Source organism: Pristis pectinata, chromosome 32, assembly GCF_009764475.1.
Source record: "Pristis pectinata isolate sPriPec2 chromosome 32, sPriPec2.1.pri, whole genome shotgun sequence".
NCBI lineage: Eukaryota > Metazoa > Chordata > Chondrichthyes > Rhinopristiformes > Pristidae > Pristis > Pristis pectinata.
Genome location: NC_067436.1, coordinates 8,156,027 through 8,172,733, shown reverse-complemented (window position 1 = coordinate 8,172,733; position 16,707 = coordinate 8,156,027). Strand labels below are relative to the sequence as shown.

Sequence of the window (16,707 nt, the reverse complement as noted above, 5' to 3'; positions counted from 1 at the left end):
CTGACCTGCTGAGTTCCTCCAGCACTTATTGTGTATCGTTCCAGATTCCAGCATCTGCAGAATCTCTTGTGCCTAACATCTTTAGTAACAGCTTCTAACATTTTTCCATGACAGATGTTAAGCCAACTGGTCTGTAGTTTCCTGCTTCCTATCTTCTACCACCTCCTACAACCCTCCTCCTCACCCCCCAGCACAAACACACTCTTTTTGAAAAACTGAGTTACATTTGTCCTTTTCTAATCTGATGGACCCTTCCCCAAATCGAGGGAATTTTGAAAAATTAAAACTAATGCATCAACTATCTCACTAGCCACTTCTTTGTTGATCCTAGAATGTAGTCCACCAATTCATCATACCCTTAAATTATTGTGTTTTTTTGCCAATTAGGTTACATATTAAAAATTTATAAGGAAAAATGCCAAAAAATACAGTTTTTTTTTGCTACAGTGAAAATGATTTTTCAACCATCAGTGAGTGTGAGTTGGAATTGACATATATTGATAAAATTCTAACTCTACCAGCCTGATCGTTTGGATCAAATGTGAATATGTCTTTCACAATTAAATATTGAACAATAACTTGTATTTATATAGTACCTTTAACCTAGTAAAACATCCTAAGATGCTTCACAGTACTGCTATTAGAGAGGATTAGTCACCCAGACACATCAGGAGATATCAAGACAAGGTGGTCACTGTGTTGTGTGGTATGTGTTGCTGGTCTAGCAACCAGACTTCTGAATCACTAAAGCACAAAGATGTGTTCAAATCCCACCACGGCAACTGGGAGATTTAAATTCAGGTACAGGTAATGAACAGCTTCCGCTTCTACAAACGTCCGAAAGTCGATTTTGTCCATAAGTCAGAAAATACACAAAAATCACTCCATGTGGTAACCAGACCTCCACAGGATTGTAATGAATGGCATCAAAAGCGCATAAGACTGAACATAGAACACAGAACACTACAGCACAGTACAGGCCTTTCGGCCCACAGTGTGGTGCCGACATTTTATCCTGCTCTCAGATCTATCTAACCCTTCCCTCCCACATAGCTCCACATTTCTCTATCATTCATGTGTCTATCTAAGAGTCTCTTAAATGTCCCTAATGTATCTGCCCCCACAACCTCTGCCGGCAGTGCGTTCCATGCACCCACCACTCTCTGTGTAAAAAACTTACCCCTGACATCCCCCTTATACCTTCCTCCAATCACCTTAAAATTATGTCCCCTCGTGCTAGCCATTGTTGCCCTGGGAAAAAGTCTCTGACTCTCCACTCGATTTATCATCTTGTACACCTCTATCAAATCATCTCTCATCCTCCTTCCCTCCAAAGAGAAAAGCCCGAGCTCACTCAACCGATCCTCATAAGACATGCTGATAAGAAAGAACAATTACTATAAGTGGAGGGAGAGAGAAAACTAGTTCTGCCATTCGTAGGAAAAAATGTGTGTGTTGAACCCACATCGTCGACTATCCCTCTGCCTCCACAGATGCTGCCTGACCCGCTGAGTCCCTCCAGCAGTCTTTTTACTCCTGTTCCTAATTTGTACATTGGTATGTAGAGTCGGTGTAAATCACGAGCTTCCGAACCTGTACTACCTCAATGCACTCTGTACTAACTCAATGTAACTGCACTGTGTAATGTACGATAACCAACCTGTACGATCGGTATGCAAGACAAGTTTTTCACTGTACCTCGGTACAAGTGACAATAATAAACCAATACCAATAACACCACATGCCTGGAGATAAATAAATTAACACAGGCAAGGTTGAGCCATTTTCCCTCAAAGTTAATCCACAGAAACCGCTATACAGTTTGCGTCTGTTTCCTGCAGATGCTGGTGGACAGTTGATAAGATAGATATCTTTATTCATCACATATACATCGAAACACACAGTGAAATGCATCCTTTTGCGTAGAATATTCTGGGGGCAGTCCGCAAGTGTCGCCACGCTTCCGGCGCCAACGTAGCATGCCCACAACTTCCTAACCTGTACATCTTTGGAACGTGGGAGGAAACCGGAGCACCCGGAGGAAACCCACGCAGACACGGGGAGAACGTACAAACTCCTTACAGACAGCGGCCGGAATTGAACCAGGGTCGCTGGCGCTGTAAAGCATTACGCTAACTGCTACACTAGTTAGTCAAGCATGAGATTATCAGCTTTTTATTGGCTGAGGGCATGGAAAGACTGGAGCAAATGGTGGAGGTCATCGAAAGTGAGAGGGGATAGGTTTAAAGTGAGAGGAAGGAGTTTTAAAGGGGACTTGGATAAGTTTCTTGCACAGAGAGTGGGTGATACCTGGAACGCACTGCCAGAGGAGGTAGTGGAATCAGATACGATCACTACATTTAAGAGGCATATGTACAGGCACTTAAATAGGCCAGATATAGTGGGGTACAGTCCTAATGCGGGTAAATGGGGTTAGTGGAGGCACAAGAAACTGCAATGCTGGAATCTGGAGCAAGAAAACAAACTAGTGCAAAAAGTAAAAAACAAAAGGCTGACCTGCTGTGTTCCTCCAGCCTCCCCTCCTTGGATTCTGTCTTTACCTCTCGTTGTCTTGGTGAAGCAGCCGGCATAATCAAAGACCCCACCCACCCGGGTCATTCTCTCTTCTCTCCTCTTCCATCGGGTAGGAGATACAGGTGCCTGAGGGCACGTACCACCAGACTTAAGGACAGCTTCTACCCCACTGTGATAAGACTATTGAACAGTTCCCTTATACGATGAGATGGACTCTGACCTCACAATCTACGTTATTGTGACCTTGCACCTTATTGCACTGCACTTTCTCTGTAGCTGTGACACTTTACTCTGTACTGTTATTGTTTTCACCTGTACTACCTCAATGCACTCTGTACTAACCCAATGTAACTGCACTGTGTAATGAATTGATCTGTATGAATGGTATGCAAGACAAGTTTTTCACTGTACCTCGGTACAAGTGACAATAATAAACCAAAACCAATACCAATACCAGTTTGCTTTTTAAATGTGATGGGCAAAATTGTTGGCATGGTTGTGGTGGGCTGAAGGGTCTGTTTCTCTGCCGTACAACTCTATGACTCTATGACTAAATGCAGCAACATTAGAATTGAGGGATGAAGGTCCACGCTCCCCCAAGCAGCAGCTTGTTCATAACATAACCCTTCAGCGGCAGCGTCAATAAGGAGAGTGCTCTGCACTGCTTCATCCAAGAGACGTGCCATCATTTCCCTCTGACTTTGAATGCAGTTCATTGTAGACCTGCTGTCACTGTGATCCCTGCATGAGATAACAAGCAAACCACAGACAGGAACGTTTGAGGAGTCTTTGTTCTGTGGCCAGTTCCTTCAGGGTTCTCTGTAAAACCTTAAGTGTGCTCACTGGTACCACAAACCAGTGAAGGAAGGACTCAACTTTTGGTAACAAGCAAAGATTTAGTGTCGTCTGGCTCACAAGGTTCAGCTGAAGGACACTCGGAGATTAATTCGCAGGAACGCTGTATCCCCTTGTGTGATAGCTCAGTCTGCATTGAGGTGTGTGGCCTTGTCTGTATCTGTTTAACCAGGGTTGAAAATGCCCAGAGAGCTTACCCAGTCAATAATGAATATGTTGGGCCTGGTTTGTAGAGGGTTTGACACCAGTCAAATGACTGACCAGTAGCTTAAAGAAATTTTCTTGCTGTAAGAGACCTGGGGGATGATTGCCCAGAAGTTGCACCTCAGCTGAGAGCGTGCGTTGGCAGGGCACGGCTGTGGAGCAATGGGTAAGGTTTAGCACCTTTTCCGTAATGCACTTAACTCCCTTCCCACTCTGAGCTCAGGAGCTGAGTAGCGATTCTTGCTGGAGTTGAAGGCCACATCAACTGGATTGTGGGAGAGTATTGATTTGAGGGGGACAATATTGATTGGAGAGAGAGAATTATCTTGATTAGATGGTGCACGGTATTGAAAGGAAAGGCCCTAGTAATGATTGGATAGAGACCCACTATTGATTGGGATGGGACTCATTGTTGATTAGATGAAGCCCAGTATTGATTACATAGGGCCAAACCCAGTATTGATTGGATGGGGGGGGAGACACTCCCTTGGGGTATCTAGTTTGGGGGTTGGCTGTCTTACAGGCAATAGACTAGACAGCTAAGTATTCAACACAGCAGCAAGTGTGGCTGCCCCAGGCATCCAGGCTTGAATAACCATTAACCTGTTGTATGTGTGAATTGACGCCTCCGGCCAGTATGGAAGGCCCCTTACTGAAACTGTGCAGACCTGAACTCTGCCCACACAACCATAATGATAAACCTAACCAGGGGTCCTTATAACAACTGCTGAAGGCTGCCACAAACAAGGCTAAAGTTTTACTGCAGAGGCACAGGAGACTGCAGTCCCTGGAATCTGGAGCAACACACAAGATGCTGGAGGAACTCAGCAGGTCAGGCAGCATCTGTGGAGGGAAATGGACTGTCGACGTTTCGTCAAGACCCTTCATCTGGAGGTTTCACTTTGATACTGAGCTGAGGAATTGATTTTCAGTAGAGTCACAGAGTCATACAGCATGGGAACAGGCCCTTCAGCCCAACTTGTCCATGCTGACCAAAATGCCCATCTAAGCTTGTCCCACTTGCCTGTATTTGACCCATATCCCTCTAAACCTTTCCTATCCATGTACCTGTCCAAATGACTTTTAAGTGTTGTTGTTGTACCTGCCTCAACCGCTTCCTCTGGCAGCTCGTTCCAATATACCCACCGCCCTCTGTGTGAAAAGTTAAAACTTGTAAACCTATTAAATCTTTCCCCTCTCACCTTAACGAAAATGTTGATTTTTCTTTAAGGCGTTTTTTTGAGTTCCTATTTCTTCCCGTGTCTGGGAGCTCGAGTAATTGGGGGAGAACAAGAGAAAATTTGACGTAATCAGCAATGATGTTGATTACAAAACACGGACTGTAAAAAGATCTGGTGGCCCCAAAGAAAGCGCAAGTTTTGAGGTGGATGATTTTAAAACATCACTTGGTAGGCAAGACAACTGCAGTACAGGCAGGGGATCTGTGCCGACGGACAACCAGTGTATTTGGAAATAAACATCCTCCCACTGTATGAATTGTGCCAATCATTTTGAAGTGAAGATTACGTATAAAGGTCTGCAATCATATATAATCCCCGACAGAAGGTTCCAGACTTGAAACATTAACTACTTAGAACATTATAGCACAGTACAGGCCCTTCGGCCCACAATGTTGTGCCGACATTTTATCCTGCTCTAACCCTTCCCTCCCACATAGCTCTCCATTTTTCTATCATTCATGTGTCTATCTAAGAGTCTCTTAAATGTCCCTAATGTATCTGCCCCCCACAACCTCTGCCGGCAGTGCGTTCCACACACCCACCACTGTGTGTAAAATACTTACCTCTGACATCCCCCTTATATCTTCCTCCAGTCACCTTAAAATTATGCCCCCTCGTGTTAGCCATTGTCGCCCTGGGAAAAAGTCTCTGACTGTCCACTCGATCTATGCCTCTTATCATCTTGTACACCTCTATCAAGTCACCTCTCATCCTCCTTCAAAGAGAAAAGCCCTAGCTCGCTCAAGACATGCTCTCCAATCCAAGCAGCATCCTGGTAAGTCTCCTCTGCACCCACATCCTTCCTATAATGATGCGACCAGATGCTGACTGACCTGCTGAATTTTTCTCAGGTTTTTCTGTTTTTATTTCAGATTTCCAGCATCTGCAGGTTTTTATTTGACCTACAATTTATATAGAGTCTTTCACCTCGCTTTCAGGAAGTCCCAAGTGTTTTACAATCAATGACATATTCTTTGAAGTTGATTCACTGTTGTGACATAGGAAATTTGCCAGCCAATGCAGGCAAAGCAAGATCCGAGCTGTACGAAGGCCAGATTATTGGTATCGGTGGGACACCCCATTGCTCCTCTACAAAATGGGGCCTTGGCATCTTGTACATCCACTTTGGTCGCTCATCTGATCCGAAAGGTGGCACTTCTGACAGTACGGCCCTCCCTCAGTACCTCAGACGGAAAACAATTCGTCAGCAGCAACAATAAAACCATGGGTGCACTTGGAAGAATGGAAAATGTAAGTTGAACTTCGCAAAGTATTAACACAATTGTTTTACTCATTCCACCCATGTAAGGTAAAGTATTTGAACCACTGGGGTCATGTTCTGATGCTACACCAATGAAAGAAGCCATGTTTAGGCATGATAGCATGCAGGTTTATAGGGACCAGATTCTTTACCTATTTAAGGATGCTTGTTAACAGAAAATGAAAGCGATTCACTTGAAAGGACACAAAAACACTGATTAGAAGCTTGTCATATTTTCCTAGTACATTTCCTCATCTCCCACCCACTGAGTACAATCTGTGTGTTCAAAGTAAATATGTACAATCGTTAGGGATTGCTGTTGATCTCAGTGCCTGGACACTGTTGCTGGACTTTGACCACCCCAGTAACGTTGCAAATTGGCAAGACATTTGAAGGGAAGATTGTACCTTGTCGCGGCTTTGACCACCTGGAGGCAGTGGGATAAGGTGGGGGGGAGACCCTGGGGCAGTGTTCCAAGTTGACGGATCGTTATCGTTATCACCGCCAACTCATCTGCCACAATCCACTCCTCGCTGCAGAGGCTGACTCCCACCCCTGAAGACACCGATCCTGCACCTCTCACGCCCCCTCCCCGCATTGACCCTCTCTCCCCCTCCCTCCATCTCCCTGTGTCAACCCCCCTCCACAACACCAACCCCTCTCCCTCTCTGCACCGAACCCCCTGCCCCTCCCTCCACCTCCCCGCACCAACTCCCTGCCCCGTCACTACACCCTCTACCCCTGCCCTGCACCAACTCTCCCCCTCCCTACGCCCATCCCCCTCCCTACACCACCCCCTCCTTACACCCCCACCCTACACCATCCCTCCCCCTCCCTACACCAACCCTTCCCACCTCCCCTCACATCTCTGAACCAAACCCTCCGTCCCCCTCCCTGCAGTAGGTTCCCCATCTTGGCTCTCCCTCCCACTGGTGTTTCAGGCAGTGACCAGATGTGGGAAGGAGATCCCAGACACTGAACCTCCCCTTGGTCTCTCCCCAGGCCTGTCCCACAGACCAATACAACACCTGGCTGCTGGTGTGTGTCCAGGAAGGTCAAGGATTTCTCTTTGCTTCCATTGAGACTATACCTCAGGTTAACAGTGGAACTACAAGTATGTTACTGAACTCACAGTCAGAGTTCTGGACATTAATCCAGAGACAGGAGTTTGAATCCCACCAGAGGAATAGATACAGGAAGGAGGTGATTAAGCTAGAGAGAGTACAGAGAAGATTCGTAGTTATGTTGCCCGGACTGGAGGGCTTGAGGGCTTATAAGGAGAGACTGGATAGCCTGGGACTGTTTTCCCTGGAGAGAAGGAGGCTGAGCAGTGACTTTATAGAGATTTATAAAATCATGAAGCATAAGTAAGGTGGATGGTCTCAGCCTTTTTTCCCAGGGTAGTGCTCTAAAACTAGAGGGCACAGGTTTAAGGTGAGACGGGAAAGATTTAAAGGACACATGAGGGGCATCTTCTTCACACAGAGGGTGAGCTGCCAGAGGAAGTGGTTGAGGCGGGTACAATTACAACGTTGGACAGATGCACGGATAGGAAAGGTTTAGAGGGATAGGGGCCAAACGCAGGCAAATGGGACTAGCTTAGATAGGCACCTTGGTCAGCATGGACGATTTGGGCCAAAAGACGTTTCCGTGCTGTGTTACTCTCTGAATCAATGAATCTATCGAATGTCTTTTGGAGGAACCGGCTGGCCTTGCCTGTATGTGACTCCAGACATCATTCTGGTCGGCTGTTGACTCGCTCTTGTGTTCTGGCAGAACTAGGATGAACAATAAATGCTGGCGCATCCAGTGAACGATCAAACAAAAACCCAATGAATGTTGCACTGTAATATACCGCACTGTGCAGGAATTTCAAATATTCCTATTTAGGTGTCATTTGGAATTTTGTTGCCGTTTTGTCTAGCCCAACCTTCATCCCTCATTCAACATCCAAAACAACAATTCAACGATCTGGTCATCTGTTGTAGGATCTTGCTGTGTGCCAACTACCTGCCATGTTTCCCTGCAATAAACAGCCACCACACCTCAAAGGTACTTCATCGACTGCAAAGCTCTTGTATAACCCAAGGCTCTGAAAAGGCTACAGAATTGCGATTCCTCTCTTTTATTGAATGACAAAGAAATAAATCATTAAAATTTAATGTTCATGTCTCTGGTGTTAACTTAGACGAGGCTTCAAGTGATCAAAGTCAGGCTGGATTTCTTATCCTTGTGTAAGGCAGGGAAGATCGCCTTCCAGTGGGTCTTACTGAGTAAAACAATTACTTGTTAAAACAGGTTCACTTTACAAGGCAGATTTGGCATTTGCTACCTCCAGCTTCGGTAGTATTTATTCTTTTAGGAAGAAGGACAAGAAATAAAGCAGGAGACAGCCATTCGGTCCCTCAATTCATTGAATACTGAAAGGCCAGGATAGAGTTGACGTGGAGAGGATGTTTCCCATAGTGGGAGAGTCTAGGATCTGAGGGCACAGCCTCAGAATGAAGAGACATCCCTTTAGAACTGAGATGAAGAGGAGTTTCTTCAGCCAGAGGGTGGTGAATCTGTGGAATTCATTGCCACGGAGGGCTGTGGAGGCCAAATCATTGGGTGCATTTAAAACGGAGGTTGTTAGATCCATGATTGGTTTGGGGGTTAAAGGTTACGAGGAGAAGGCGAGAGAATAGTGTTGAAATAAACATCCGCTATGATTGAACGGCGAAGCGGACTGGATGGGCCGAATGGCCTAATTCTGCTCCTATACCTTATGGTCTTATGGCTTCTCTATGATTTGCCCTTTGCCCTTTGCTTTTTACTCTTTACAATGATTGGATAAGTTGGGACTGTTCCTCCTGGAACGGGGAAGGCTAAAAGGAGAAGGGTTTGGATGGTGGGAAGCTGCTTCCAGTGGCCGACGGGTTGAACCTTCAGAGGAAAGAACGATGAGGAGGAATTTCTTCAGCCAGAGGGTGGTGAAATCTGTGGAATTTGTTGCCACAGAGGGCTGTGGAGGCCAAGTCATTGGGTGTATTTAAGGCAGAGATAGGTCCTTGATTGGTAAAGGGGTTAAGGGTTATGGGGAGATGGCTGGAGAATGGGGCTGAGAAAAAGATTGAATGGCAGAGCAGACTCGATGGCCGAATGGCCTAATTCTGCTCCTATATCTCATGGTCTTATGGTCTAAGATCTATACTGATGCTCTCAGTACCCAAGTCCGATCCACTGATCTCCTTAATGTGTGGTGATCCATTGCTCCCAACCTTGAGGATACTCAGTGACTCTTCACGGTCAACCTACTGAGGTGGAGACCATTCGGACTGTTGAGTCTATGCTGTCAGAGCAAATCCCATCAATCCCAATCCCTCACATTTCCCTGAAACCTACTCCCTTTCACACACCCTAGAACTTTCCTCCTGCCCCTTCTCCCCCCGACTCTGTGCGTTTACAGTTCTCTGTGTAAAGAAAGTTCTCATCCCAGCTCTTATGTGGCTGACTCTTCATCTTCAACCAATGCCCCTTCTGTCTAGACTCACCAGCAGCACAGTGGTACAGATCCCCAGTGATCCAGGTGCAATCCTGATCTCCAGTGTTGTCTGTGTGGAGTTTGTACGTTCTCCCCTTAACCATGTGGATTTCCCATCGATAATCTGGTTTAGAACATAGAATAGTGCAGCACAGGAACAGGACATTCAGCCCACGATGTCTGTGCTGAACATGATGCCAAATTAAACTAAATCTCTTCCGTCTGTACATGATCCACATCCTTCCATTTCCTGCATATTCACATTTCTAACAGCCTGTTAAACACCACTATTGTATCTGCTTCCACCACCACCACTGGCAGCACATTCCAGACACCCAGCACTCTCCGTGTAAAAAAACTTGCCCCGCACATCTCCTTTAAACCTCTGCCTTCTCATCTTAAATGCATGCGCTCTAGTATTTGAGACTTCTACCCTGGGAAAAAGATTCTGGCTGTCTACCCTATCTGTGCCTCTCATATAAACTTCTATCAGGTCTCCCCTCAGCCTCTGATGCTCCAGATAAAACAACACAAGTTTGTCCGACCTCTCCCTGCAGCTCGTACCTTCTAATCCAGGCAGCATCTTGGTAAACCTCTTCTCTACCCTTTCCAAAGCCTCCACATCCTTCTTGTAATGGGGTGACCAGAATTGCACATGGTACTCCATGTGTGGCCTAACCAAAGTTTTATATAGCTGCAACATGACTTCCTTGAAACATGGTTTCTTCCCAGATCCGAAAGATGTACAGGTACTTATCTGGCTGCTCTACCCCCAGCATGGAGTCATTGAGCCATCAAGTTCAATGTTCAAGTTATACTTTATTGTTATTTACCCATTTACTATAAAATGCATGGAGGAATTAAATGTTGTTTCCCCCAGACTCACACAACAGAGGACATACATAAAACAGAAAGCATACGATAAACACAGACAGAGAAATCGTGCAAGCACAAATTGTGCAAAAAATGGTATATACAGAATGCAAAATTAGTGCAAGGTTAGTGCAAAACCCGGTTGGACAAAGAAAATACAGAACTCAGTGTATTGCACCAAGTGTATGAACATGTCCAGCAGCAGCCAAAGTTCTTATGCGCCGTTACGTAAACCAGGACTTTTGACGCGGCATTTGTCTGAAACTGCCTCCAGGGTATTCAGGAGCCTGACAGCCTGGACAACCATAAAACTGTATGGCTCCATGACTCTGTGTCATTACAACTAGGGGCAACTAACTTAACAACCCGCACATCTCTGCATTCACAGGGAGAACGTGCAAGCGGGCAACAGAAGATCTGCAGGACGTGAAAGGCACTGACTTCCAGGGAAATAATTACAGGAACGCAATTGATGAGATTGCCCTGAGAGCCGGCATAGACTTGATGGGCTGATTGGCCTCCAATACTGTGAGAAAATATAAAAAATAAACAAATGATACCCATCCCTATCAGGATTTCATTCATTTGCCTTAGAGTTGATCTCTCTCTCTTCTAAGCAGCAGTGCGACTTGGCCAATCTTCTTCAATCCATCTCCATTGGACAGACCCCTCATTCCAAAAATTAACATTAAGGACTGCAAACATTTGTGGTGGCCGTGGAAGATTCACAAACCAAATTTAAGTAGTAGTCACATGAGCTTTCACAGGAAGCTGAGGGTGAAGGTGAAGTCGGCTTGGGACAATGGATGGTCAACAGGTTAAGGCGCAAGAGGAAATCATACTGGGTCAAGAAAATGGGCATTTGGTAACTGTTCCCCATTCAGAGCCAACCTCAGCTGAATGTCACATGCAATCCAGAAGCAAGTAGTGTTTGAGAATAAAAAACTGCAGATGCTGGAAATCTGAAATAAAATACAGAAAATGCTGGAAATACTCAGCAGGTCAGGCAGCATCTGTGGGAAGAGACATTCAGGTCGAAGACCATCAGTACTGGGAAGGAGACAAAAGAAGCAGCAGGGAGGGTGGGGGATGTCTCTAATGGGGTGAAAAAGGGATGATGATGGGGGTAAGCTACAAACATCTGGTCAATAAGTGAATGGGAGCAGTGAGAGAGCGAGAACACAGACAAAGGAATGTAGGAGTTGCAGAATGCTGAGCAGGAAGAAATGCCCGGCAGGCAGGCTGGGCACGTCCTCCACAAAAGTAGGGGGAGAAAGAACAAGCTGAGCCATCATCACAGGTGGATGACGGATACAGACCGAGACGTCAAGTTACCTGAAGTTGTAGAATTCAACACTTGAGTCCGGAGGGCTGCAACATGTCCAGACAGTGTTTAGTGAGTCTGGGCCAGAAATGCAGAGAAATACAGTGATCGTGCACCAAACCAACAGCCTGCACACTTACAAGTGTGAGCCAGGCCAGGGCCCCTGCACACTTGACCTTACAGACGTGGGGACATTGGTTTCCCTGACGCGCTGAGCTGCGTCCACAACCCTCTGCAGTATCTTGCGGTCTCGGGCATAGCAGTTGCCATACCAAGCCGCGATGCATCTGGATAGGATGCTTTCTATGGTGCATCTATAAAATTATGGTTCAACCACCCATTCATTCTACATTAATCCCAATTTATTTCCCCCCATTCCCTTCAACTGCCCCCAGATCCTACCACATACACACTAGGGGCAATTAATCAACTAACCCAGGAGTACATGTGAGGAAACCAGAGTATCTACACCAGCCCCACTTTTTTTATTCTCACCATACACACTAGAGTCAATTTACAGCAGCCAGTTGACCCACTGACCCGCACACCCTTGGGAAGTGGGAGGAAGCTGGAGCACCCAGAGGAAGCCCACGCGGTCACAGGGAAAACGTGCAAACTCCACACCGACAGCAGCAGCGGTCAGGATCGAACTCTATCATGTGAATTTGTGTGCAAAATTCCAAATGCCTTTCACAAGTTTTTGTCCAGTTTCCTTCCACAGACCAGGGTGGGTGCAAGTAAAACAGGCTGAACACCAATTACTAGGCAATTTGTCTTTGCTTTTTTGAATGAATTACTTCAATACTTTTAATTATTTTTGTGCTTTTAACTGATTATCTTTTGAAAAAGCCAATAACTTTTAGTGGTTTTAATTTTTTACTTTTTTATGTATGTCGGCCTGGGAATATGTTCCGGGTGAACCATTTTGTGTCTGGTGCTTATTCCGGTCACACTGAGCATGGACTTGCCTCTTCGCCATTTTGGATCTGGCCCTTACCAACAAGTCAATGTCACAGAGGTTCACGAAAGCTAGGGCGACACAGTGGCGCAACTAGTAGTGCTGCTGCCTCACAGTGCCAGAGACCCGGGTTCAATCCTGACCTCAGATGCTGAAATGCTGTCCGTGTGGAGTTTGCACGTGCTCCCTGTGCCTGCATGGGTTTCCTCCACATGCCAAAGATGTTCAGGTTAGTGGGTTAAATTGCTATTACAACTTGCCTCTAGTGTGTAGGTGAGTGGCGTAACTTGCTGGGAGTTGTTAAGAACGTGGGGTGTGAATAAAAAAATGGGATCAGTGTAAATGTGCTTGATGGTCGGCATAGACTCGATGGGCTGAAGGGCCTGTTTCTGTGCTGTATTTTTCTGAGGCTCCCAGTACTTGCAAGCTGTCAGTGGTGAGTATAGCCAACTTGGCATTAGCAGCAGACTCCGGCTCATAATTTGGACAAGCTCCTTCAAGATACCACCCCGGAAGCTGAACTAATTCTGGTCACTCTTGCAGAAGAAGAAACATCTCCAGAGAAGACCATCAGAAACTTGAAGGAGCCTGGTTCAGAGCTGCATGCTTGCTTGCAATGCAAGGAGACAACCTCCAGGTGGCAATGTTTGCCCAGTTTTCACCAGGGAGAAGACAAATGACATGGAGAAGCGAACTGTAATGCTGCCTCCGATCGGCACTAGGCATTGGAATCAATTATGTCCAAGTTCCGGATGAGTCACAGAAGTGCGGAAATTTAATTGGCTGCTTCATGTTTCTGCACGGAATTATGTGATTCCCTGTGGAACGCTTTTTTTTTGAGCGTTTTGGGAAAAATTAGACAGTTTTTCTGGAAGCAAGAATCACTGGGCACTTCCGGGAGAACGAAACATTCCCAATGCTGCGCCAGATTGGGATTCCTCTGAAGTCAGTCCCACATGCATCACGTCTCCTCCAACAAGCTTGGAGGAGACAGAGGGTGGTAGTGAAGAGTTGTTATTCAAATTGGAGGCCTGTGACCAGTGGTGTGCCACAGGGATCGGTGCTGGATCCACTGTTGTTTGTCATCTATATTAACGATTCGGATGTCAAGGTTGTTAACGTGGTTAGTAAGTCTGTGGTTGACACCAAGATTGGTGGTATAGTGAACGGTGAAGAAGGTTAGCTGAGATTACAAAGTATTACATGCAATTCTGGTCACCTCACTATAGGAAGGATGTCGAGGCTTTAGAGAAGGTGCAGAGGAGGTTTACTAGGATGCTGCCTGGATTAGAGGGCATGTGCTATCAGGAGAGGCTGGACAAATCTGGGCTCTTTTCTCTGGAACGGCGGAGGCTGAGGGGTGATCTGTTGGAAGTGTATAAAATTATGAGGGGCATAGATAGGGTGGACGAGCAATATCTTTTTCCCATTACTGAGCGATCCAATACCAGAGGGCATGCATTTAAGGTGAGAGGGGGTAGGTTCAGAAGAGACGTGAGGGGTAAGTTTTTTACTAAGAAAGTGGTGGATGCCTGGAATGCCTTGCCTGATAGGGTGATGGAGGCACATTCATTGGGGGCTTTTAAGAGGGTCTTGGATGGGCACATGAATGAGAGGTAAATGGAGGGACATGGGCATTCTGTAGGTAGGAGGGATTAGCTATGTCGGCACAACATTGTGGGCCGAAGGGCCTGTTTTGTGCTGTACTGTTCTATGCTCTATGTTCTAAGTGGGACGAGCTCGGATAGACATCATGGTCAGCATGGACAAGCAGGGCTGAAGGACCTGTTTCCGTGCTGTATAACTCCATCACTCTGTGACGGTAGGCTTCTCTGTAGCAAGGGATGATCTGAATACACTGAATATGACACACAAGTTCAAATTGCAGTTGCCGCACTTCCTCTGACGCACAATGCCTCAGTAGAATACCTTTCAAATTCGGAAATGCTTCACTTCAACTGAATCACAGTTTCAGATCACAATCACAGCCAGAACAAATGTTTTAACATGAACTCACAAGTAACAAAGGTAACTCTTGGATGAGCCTTTGCCTAGCAACCAGGGACCAATCAGCTGAACTTCCAGAAGCCTCTTTCTTTGCTTTTGATATGCAAGTATAAATAAAATTGTAAAATTAACTTCCACATCTGTGCTCACAATCACAGCCATTGTTAATTAAAAACCAGATTTCCTGTTTCACTAAATCTATCTGCTGTAATTATTTGGTCAGAATTGGGTCAAAACATAGATGCTGTGGCTACAAGAGCAGGTCAGAGGTTGTGTATCCTGCAATGAGTCTATCAACACCTTGGAGACTTTCCAACCTATCTTCAAGGCATGGGTCAGGAATGGGATAGACTACTCTTCCGTTGCCTGAATGAGTGCAGTTCTAACAGCACCCAAAGATGTTAAACACCAAGACAAAGCCTAAATGTTGACTCTATTCATTACCAGCACACCAAATGCAAGGACACAGTGACAAATTGTCAAAGCTTCTTCAACAGGTTTCTTCTTCAAGAAGGTGTATGACGTTCTTGCTTTTATCAGTCAATGCATTGATTCACAAAGTTACGTTGCAGCTTTAAAAAACTCTCTTTAGGCCGCAGCTGGAGTATTACAATCAATTTTGGTCCCCCCCCCCCCATTATAGAAAGGGTGTGGAGGCTTTGGAGAGGGTGCAGAAGAGGTTCACCAGGATGCTGCCTGGATTAGAGGGTGTGTGCTATGGGAAGAGTTTGCACAGGTTTGGGTTCTTTTCTCTGGAGCGGTGGAGGCTGAGGGGTGACCTAATAGAGGTTTATAAGATTATGAGACACAAGAGAGATTGCAGATGCCGGAAATCTGAAGCAAAGCACACAAAATGCTGGAGGAACTCAGCAGGTCGGGCAGCATCTGTGGAGGGAAATGAACAGTCAATGTTTTGGGTCAAGACCCTCCATCAGGACTGGAATTATGAGAGGCATAGATAGAGTAGACAACCGGTATCTTTTTCCCAGGGTCGAAATGTCTAATACTAGAGGGCATGCGTTTAATGTAGGAGGGGGAAAGTTCAAAGGAGATGTGCGGGGCAAGTTTTTTTATGCAGAGAGAGGTGGGTGCCTGGAATGCACTGCCAGGGGTGGTGGTGGAGGCAGATGTGATAGAGACAAGTGTCTTAGATAGGCACATGAATGTGCAGAGATGGAGGGATATGGACATTGTGTAGGCAGAAAGGATTAGTTTAGTTAGATGTTTAATTATTAGTTTAATTAGTTCCATTATTAGTTGAATTAGTTCAGCACAACATTGTGGGCCAAAGGGCCTGTTCCTGTGCTGTACTGGTCTATGTTCTATGTTAACACCACTTTCCAATCTAGGTCAAAGGTAGCAGGCATTTGGGAACCGCACCCTGTGTGTGTGTTCCCTCCAAGTCACACACATTCCTGACCTGGAACAATGATGCTGCTCCTCCATCGCTTCTGGGTCAGTATCCAGGAGCTCCATTCCCATCGGCAGTGGGAATACCATCGCCACAAGGACTGTAACAGAGCACGTCGGTGACTCCTCCGGAGCATTGAGGATGGACAATAAATGGAGCTTCGCAGCAACACCTGCATCTTATGAATAGATTTTTGTATCGCTGACTCTCTGTAGCACCCAGGATATCAATACGGAGTGTCTGGGTTTTACCCAGCTGTTTTTTCATGGTCTGTTTTTCTTGGTTGCTCCACTAGGGTCAGTGGGAGTCCACGGTCTAATCCTCAGAGCCACTGCCAGTGTGCATCCAGAAGATCCGTACATGGAATATCACCACATCAACAGCCGATGCAAGCCGTGAACCTTTACACCATGTACACATTATCAGGATCAATTTACACACAGAGAGATCCCAAAGATAAGATAAGATCTTTTGCGTAGAGTGTTCTGGGGGCAGCCCGCAAGTGTCGCCACGCT

General features: G+C 45.9%; 1 long non-coding RNA gene across 1 annotated transcript in view; it reads right to left on the bottom strand.

Moving 5' to 3' along the window:
- Positions 1-2,663, bottom strand: part of LOC127585346 (uncharacterized) — a 29,486-nt gene extending 26,823 nt beyond the window's left edge. The window contains exon 1 of the long non-coding RNA XR_007958501.1: positions 2,518-2,663. This is a non-coding gene — a long non-coding RNA (uncharacterized LOC127585346). The remainder of the gene's footprint in view (positions 1-2,517) is intronic.
- Between the last annotated feature and the right edge of the window lie 14,044 nt (positions 2,664-16,707).